This window comes from Falco rusticolus, chromosome 4 (genome assembly GCF_015220075.1).
Source record: "Falco rusticolus isolate bFalRus1 chromosome 4, bFalRus1.pri, whole genome shotgun sequence".
Taxonomy (NCBI): domain Eukaryota; kingdom Metazoa; phylum Chordata; class Aves; order Falconiformes; family Falconidae; genus Falco; species Falco rusticolus.
The window spans coordinates 50,131,323-50,138,260 of record NC_051190.1 but is presented as its reverse complement, the minus strand read 5'-3'; positions in this window follow the sequence as shown (position 1 = coordinate 50,138,260).

The window sequence follows — 6,938 nt, the reverse complement described above, 5'->3', positions numbered from 1 at the left end:
AGAAACGTGTATATGTGTAAGAAAATCACTAATAAACGGACAACTTGCTTGCATCAAGCTGCGTCCCGTCTCTTCATTTGCCGCATTTAGCTCTTCATTTCAGTAGAATGAGTTATTACCGATGGTTATATCACTCCAGTTACTCACGGGCCATTTTGGGGATAGTGGTTTTGATGTCCATGGCCAATCTTTAAATCCTAAAGGACTCCCACATATCCAACAATTAGTCAGATCAAAGACATCAGCCACCTGCTGGCCTAAAGCTATACATTCATTTTGCCACGCTCTGAGAGTGAGGGGGGCACAGGACTTTCCTTGGCTATTAAACATGGCGACAATGGTCGACCAAAACAATATCTGCAATGGTATGCCAAACATCCTAAAAATATTAACAAGGCAAATACTGATGAAGCCACGCAGGCATTCGGCAGCTTCATATGGGTGGTTTTTTTTCTCAGGTAGGCTCCAGAGTCCTCACCCGGAAAAGAAAAGAAAATCAGACTCGGTTTGTTCAAAGGAACCGGAAGCAGAAGGATGGAGTAATCCACCTGGTGTTGATGTTATATTCTTTTCCATGAGCATCTTTGGCTTTCCAAGCATCTTTATTAAGAGGTCCAGTGAGCACGAGAGGAACAGCTCCAATGGCTGTCATTTCTACCAACACAGGCTGTCCAGGAGAAAAAAATTGTTCTCCGGGAGTACTGAGAGTCTGAGACTTTGGGGTCAAAGTCGGGGGTTTAGGAGAAAAGGCATTCAGTCGGGGACATCCATTTATTCCCCAGCGATCATTAACTGGGGTAACTGCATCCCAAAGGCGTTCCACCCAACGTGGCTTGTGAGGTTTCAGAAATCGATTTAAGAGTCCATGAGTTCGTTCTACTGTCCCGTTAGCTTGGGGATAATATGGGGTGTGGAATCCCCACTTGATTCCCTCTTCCCTCCCCCACTCCGGCTTTGGCAGCAGTAAAATGACTGCCATTGTCCGACTGAATGGAATCAGGTTTGAGGAGGAAACTAAACCAAATTTTCAGGGCTGGCACTGTATTTTCCCCAGTCGCTCGTGGAAACACTTTGAACTAGGCCAGGAATCACTTCCACACCTACTAATACGTACTGCTTCCCTTGTGACCTTTGGAAAGGTCCCGTATAATCTATCTGCCAAGTTTCCCAGAGACACTTTTTGTCTCTCAAATGAAGGGGGGAATCTTCCATGGCTTGTGGCTCTAGTCCAAGTCTGCATTGTTCACAAGCTGAAATAGAGGTTTTTCAAGATTCCCAAGTGACAGGCCAACCTCTGGCGTGTGCCTCTTTGTATAAATCAGTAGACCCTCAGTGAGCACGCTTAACTTGCAGCCATTCCAAAAGTCTGTCCCAGTTTTCCCCGGTTTGATTTTCCTGCTGCAAAGGGGCAATTCTGGCCAGCTCATCTGCCCTGTTATTCCATTCACCTGCCAGAGTTCCTCTTTCCCACAGAGACGGTACCCATGCTACCACAAAGTCCCCATGTTTGGCAAGATCTAAGTTTTTTTGCCACTTCTCCTTTTGCCACACTGGCACTCGGTTTACTTCCCAGTTATTCTGTTCCCAGAAAGGAAGCCATCCCGTTCATCCTTTGAATGCTGCAAACGAGTCAGTGTAAATGTGCACCGGAGCCTTAGCCCCTTCCTCGCTATTAAACACACTCCACACTGCCACTAACTCTCCCACTTGGGCACTGCCCTCACCTTTGGTAATGATTTCTCTGTTAGCATCTACATTAATAGCTACAGCTCGGTATCTCCTCTCTCAACAGAGGCAACTCCTCTGAAACAGCAGGAGTGACTTTTAATACGGGAGGGGGAGGGGTATCCCCTCCAGAGGATTTGTTACTTCCTCACAGATCTTTACCTGTCTAGGGGTGCCTTCAGTGACAGTTAGGACACTACAAATACGTTCAATCTTAGCATGACATTTTCTGACAGTATCTCTTTGGCCCACCCCGTTAGGGGGGGAGTTCCTGCTAACATAGCTTTAATTACCTTTAAAAGTCCCCTTAAAATTAGAGGCTGTTGGCGTATGGTTCGCTCCGCTTCTCTGAAAGCAACACTCACTACAAACAATCCTTTTTCCCAATTAGAGTCTCGTTTCTCAGCATCCTTAAAGCTCCTGGAGTAAAATTCGATCGGGCGGGAGAACCTTCTGGTCCCTTTTGCCAGAAATGAATGGACAATCCTGAGTGTGCAAACCCCCACTCAGTCTGGACAGGGTCAGTGGGGTGAATAGGACCCAAAGCCTGGTGGGTGTTTGCTTCCAACACCAAAAGCTGTAACGCTTCATTGTGGGCTGGAGCCCATTCCCAAGCTGCTCCTTTTCGCAGCAGGTCATATAAGGGCCGTGCAACTATTGCAAAGTCTGGGATGTGGTTTCTCCAAAAGACCAATAAGCCTAAGGCATGCTGCAGCTCCTTTTTATTTTCTGGAACTTTTACCTGCTCTAGTGTTGAGAGGGTGTCCTGAGGAATACAGGCTGAACCTCCTCTCCACTGTATCCCTAAAAAATTCACTTCATTTGCAGCAATTTGTATCTTTTCCCCTGGTACCTGGAGTCCCAGAGACTCTAAGTGCCGTATAATCTTTCCTTGTGTCACCTGTTCTGGAATAATTTCATCCCCTCCTATGAAAACATCATCGATGTATTGATAACTCTAACTCCCAGTTCTGGAAGAGTTTGGGCTCATTCTTATGCCAAAGCATGATGTGCTAAGGTGGGAAAATGTTTATATCCCTGAGGGAGGCGAGTAAAGGTATACTGCTGTCCCTCCCATGTGAAAGCAAAACGATCACGGTCCTCCTCTTGCAGGGGACCCATGACAAACATCTCTTTCACATCAGCTGTGGCCATCACCGCATGAGCCTGCTCCTGAATGAGTGAGGTGAGCTCAGCTCCATTAGGCACTGCTGCTGTCAAGGGACCAGTGTCTGCATTAAGTCAAGGATAATCTACAGTCAGTCTCCTCTTCCCCTTTGATTTACGAACTGGCCACACTGGGGAATTGTATGGGGAGAGGGTGAGTGTTAAAATGCCCTGCTGTTTAAGATCCTCGATCACAGGAGCTATCCCCTCCTGGGCCCCTAATGGCAAGGGACAGGCTTTCACATTAGTCATCCTGGAAGCGGGGAGGGTAGGTGCTGCTTGCAGCAGGCGCACTTCTGCCCAGGACGTTTCAGCTAATTCTCTGATCTGAGAAATGCCAAAGGACCATGAATTCCCCTGGCTCATACCACTGTCTGCCCCTCAATATATCTATGACCAAAAGATTTGTCAGAAAAGGGCCTATTGCAACCTTGGTGCTAACTGGTTCTGCCTCCCCAGGCAACCATAATGTTACCAAGGCCATAGGTACTGACAGAGTTTTCCCTAAAGCATTTAAGACAATCAGGTTTTTATACAAAGTCAAAATTCCACATTGCTCCACCTCACTATGCATCAGTGCAGTGATTTGTGCTCCCGTGTCAGTTAAAAAGGTTACTGGGTTTTTCTCCGTGTTCCTACAGCCACTGTAATCATTAAATCTCCTCTCAAATTTAAGGTGAGTTGCCTAATAAACATCCACCCTCCGTTCCCTTCCCACCTTCGGGGGACGGAGGATCTAGTTTCCCTTTGCCCTTTTACCTCATCAGCTTTTTCCCCCATGCCTATTGATGGTGGGGCACGAGGGGTTGGCTCAAAACGGACTTTATGCCCTGACCAAGTCTGTACAACTTTCTCCAATTTCTAGGCCAGGAGCCCATCCATTAGATCCTAGAGAATACCTCCCTGGAGCCCCAGCTGCCACCAGTCGGCTTAGGGGCCTCCCTCTGCCAGGATCAGTAAATTGGACCCATTTCGAATTCTGACTTCTTGGAGCCTGTGCGAGGCATCCCTCAGCTTTTCCCGCAGTTTGTACAGCTCTCGTTTCAGTCTTTGCCAGGATCCACCAACGAGACCACGTTTTCTCCCAAAGTTAATTAGCTCTTGGGCAACTTCCCCCCACCTAACTCTGTCTGATATGGGGGTATTTTGTATCTTCCCCTGGAGCTGGATCCCAATGGGTTTAAAGAATCAGGATTAGATTAATCCTCAGATTAGAGGAGTCATCCTTCTGGGTCCACAGGCATCATCATGGGAGAGCCCTGGTGGCACTCCAGCCTTCTGTCATACATCATCTGCAGGCAAGCTGCCTCTTGTACACTTTCTACCAGCTGATCCATCATACCGGTTATGGCTAGGGGGTCTCCCCTCTCCAAAGGGTTCAGTCCCCCAGCCCAATAGTCTGCCCTCTGTGTTAATGACCATGGGGCCCGATGGTTGCCAGTAGTTAAAAACACACCTGGACCCCAGTATCCTTCTGCTTCCTTCTCTGACAACAAAATCCCATCTCCTCCTGACAAGGACACTTTCCAAACATATTCTGTTTTGGATTCCTTTGGAGTCCTTGCAAAATCCTTCCTTAATTTTGCTAACTCAGTTGCTTAGTAACAATCTGGGGACAAGTGTCATTGTCTGTCTCATATAAATACTCAGTCTTAACAAGAGGATACATGTGAGGTGCGTTTTCTGCTGTGTCTTTTGCTCTCTGTAAATCCCCCTGGGGATATATTTGTCTAATCCCTTTCTCTGTTAACTTCAACTCTACCTTCCAAAACGACTCACTTGCTTTCCGCAATTCTTCTCATAATGTTTCTTTTAACAAAGCATTCTGGTTTCTCTCCTGCTCTAAGAGCTGTTTGGTCTCTTCTAACTGCTCTCTGAGTTTTAACTGCCATTTTCAAGGAATCTACCACGGTATCATCTTGACACAATCTTTGCCTCCTATCTTCCAGGGCTCCTGCCCAACTTGCTCCTAAAATGGCACAACTTATGGATTTCCTCTTCCCAGGCCCAACTTTAGCCTCCGTCTGCAATATCATGACCCTATCCACTACACTATAGTGGTTGGAACCACTGATTTTTTGCTCATTCTCACCCTTGGGGAGCTCGGCGAGCATGATAGGTTCCCAAAAATCATCCAGTTTATATAAATCTCCGCCCCATACTTTAGTGGGGGAAACATCACGAACCTCTGTAGAAGTGTGGGCACTCCTTTCACCAAAGAGGGGTTATTTTGTCCTGAGATGGCCTCACTGTATGTTCGCTGCTACTACACCCACCTCCCTTCACCCTCTGGAGGTCACACTTTTAAACTGCTTTAGAGACTCGTCTCTTGTTCAATTCTGTCGCTTAGTCCTTCTTCACCTCTTTTCCTCACGGACAAACAGAACCGCGGACTCAGACTCTGCACTCACTTCGTACCAAGGTAGGTCTCAGGCACACACACAAGAGTCTCTCATAAAGAACCTGGCAATTTCTGTTTCACTGAGAATCCTGTCCGTGACACCAATTAAAATGTTACATGCCCGTCTGAGACCGGAGCGTGGTTCTGTTTGTATTCTCGGGAACAGAATGAAGACTCAAAATGGAGTCAAGAGCCAAGGAACTTTATTTGCCCAACAAGAAATACGTGAATGCAAAGGGGGAGTGAGAGTGACAGATTAAGAGAGGAAGGAAGGAAAGAAAGAAGTTAAGAAGGAAAGGCTTACAGCAACAGCTACCACCCCGGAGCTGCCGTGTCCCGACAGTCCGATACGTTTCCATGTCCGGTGGGGGAACGTTCCGTCCAATGTTGGTTCCTTTTTTTATAGAGTTGTTACAAGCTGTTCTGCTTAACCACACCTTCCACCTGTCACCACTGTCACCGAAATTGGGAGTCAAACCTCTTAACACCATTGCAGCATTAGAGCAGCAGGCACTCCTTTATTGCAGCGCTGGGTGCTCGGTGGCATCTCCACAAATCAGGCACACCTGTGTAGGTTTACTGTTACATTTATACAGAAAATTACAAGGTCATATGTAGGACAAGGCCTCAAGGACAAGAGTCCAAGTACTGATAGCCTGATGAATAGAGACTTGTTAGAACTTGTAGGACACAAGCCCTGGGAGCAAAGGAACAAGCTAACTGCAGACCCCTGAGCCGGCACAGTTAAGGAGGCAACCAGACGGACAGAGAAACAAGTAGCCAGATAAGGGAATGGATGGCGCCGATATGTAATTAAGAAAGCTGCGTAGAAAGAAACTCCCTAACCTTGGAATAAAAATTATTGCTAGGTCAAGATAAACTAGTAAGTATCTATTGTTCTAACGGTGTGCCTTAAAAATTAACCAATTAGTGTTTTTTACGCTTAAGATTTAACCAATCAGTGTGTAATATGTAGAAGGTAGAAACATATATAATTGTAAGAAAATCACTAATAAATGGACACTTGCTTGCATCAAGCTGCGTCCCGTCTCTTCATTCGCCGCAGTCATACACTCCCAATTACAATGATTGGTTAGTAATTTGCATATAATTGTTATATTTGCTGTGTCATCCTTTTCTGTTACTATGCTTGCACAGGGGAAGGGTCTTCAGCTGGGCAAGGGTCTACTTGACCTGTGGGCATGATTTTTTGGTATTATAATGAAGGTAGTTCACTTCAGGACACCTTAAAGTTAGTTTTGTTGCCAAGTGGGACAGCTGGATATCGGCCTTGCCAAGCTGTCCAATAACTCATCCCATACACAACAGAACCTGGGCGCTCTGGTTGTGGTCTGAGAGTAGGGTAGTCCTTAGTAGCTTAGTAGCTTAGTATGGTCTATAGCACAGGGATTTCAAATAACAGTCTGCGATAACAAGCAGCACAGCGATTCATACCTCACTGGTCAATAAGTATTAATGTAATTCTATCATGAAGGTTAATTCCTTAGAATCAAAATCTTCTTGTAACTAGCTGTTACATAAACACAAAATATAGGAAGATTCAGTAAAATTTTGAGATAATCTGCACCACTAGGATAAAGTAATTGTGGTAGTGGGAGATCACGATCTCCTACTCAAATGCTTG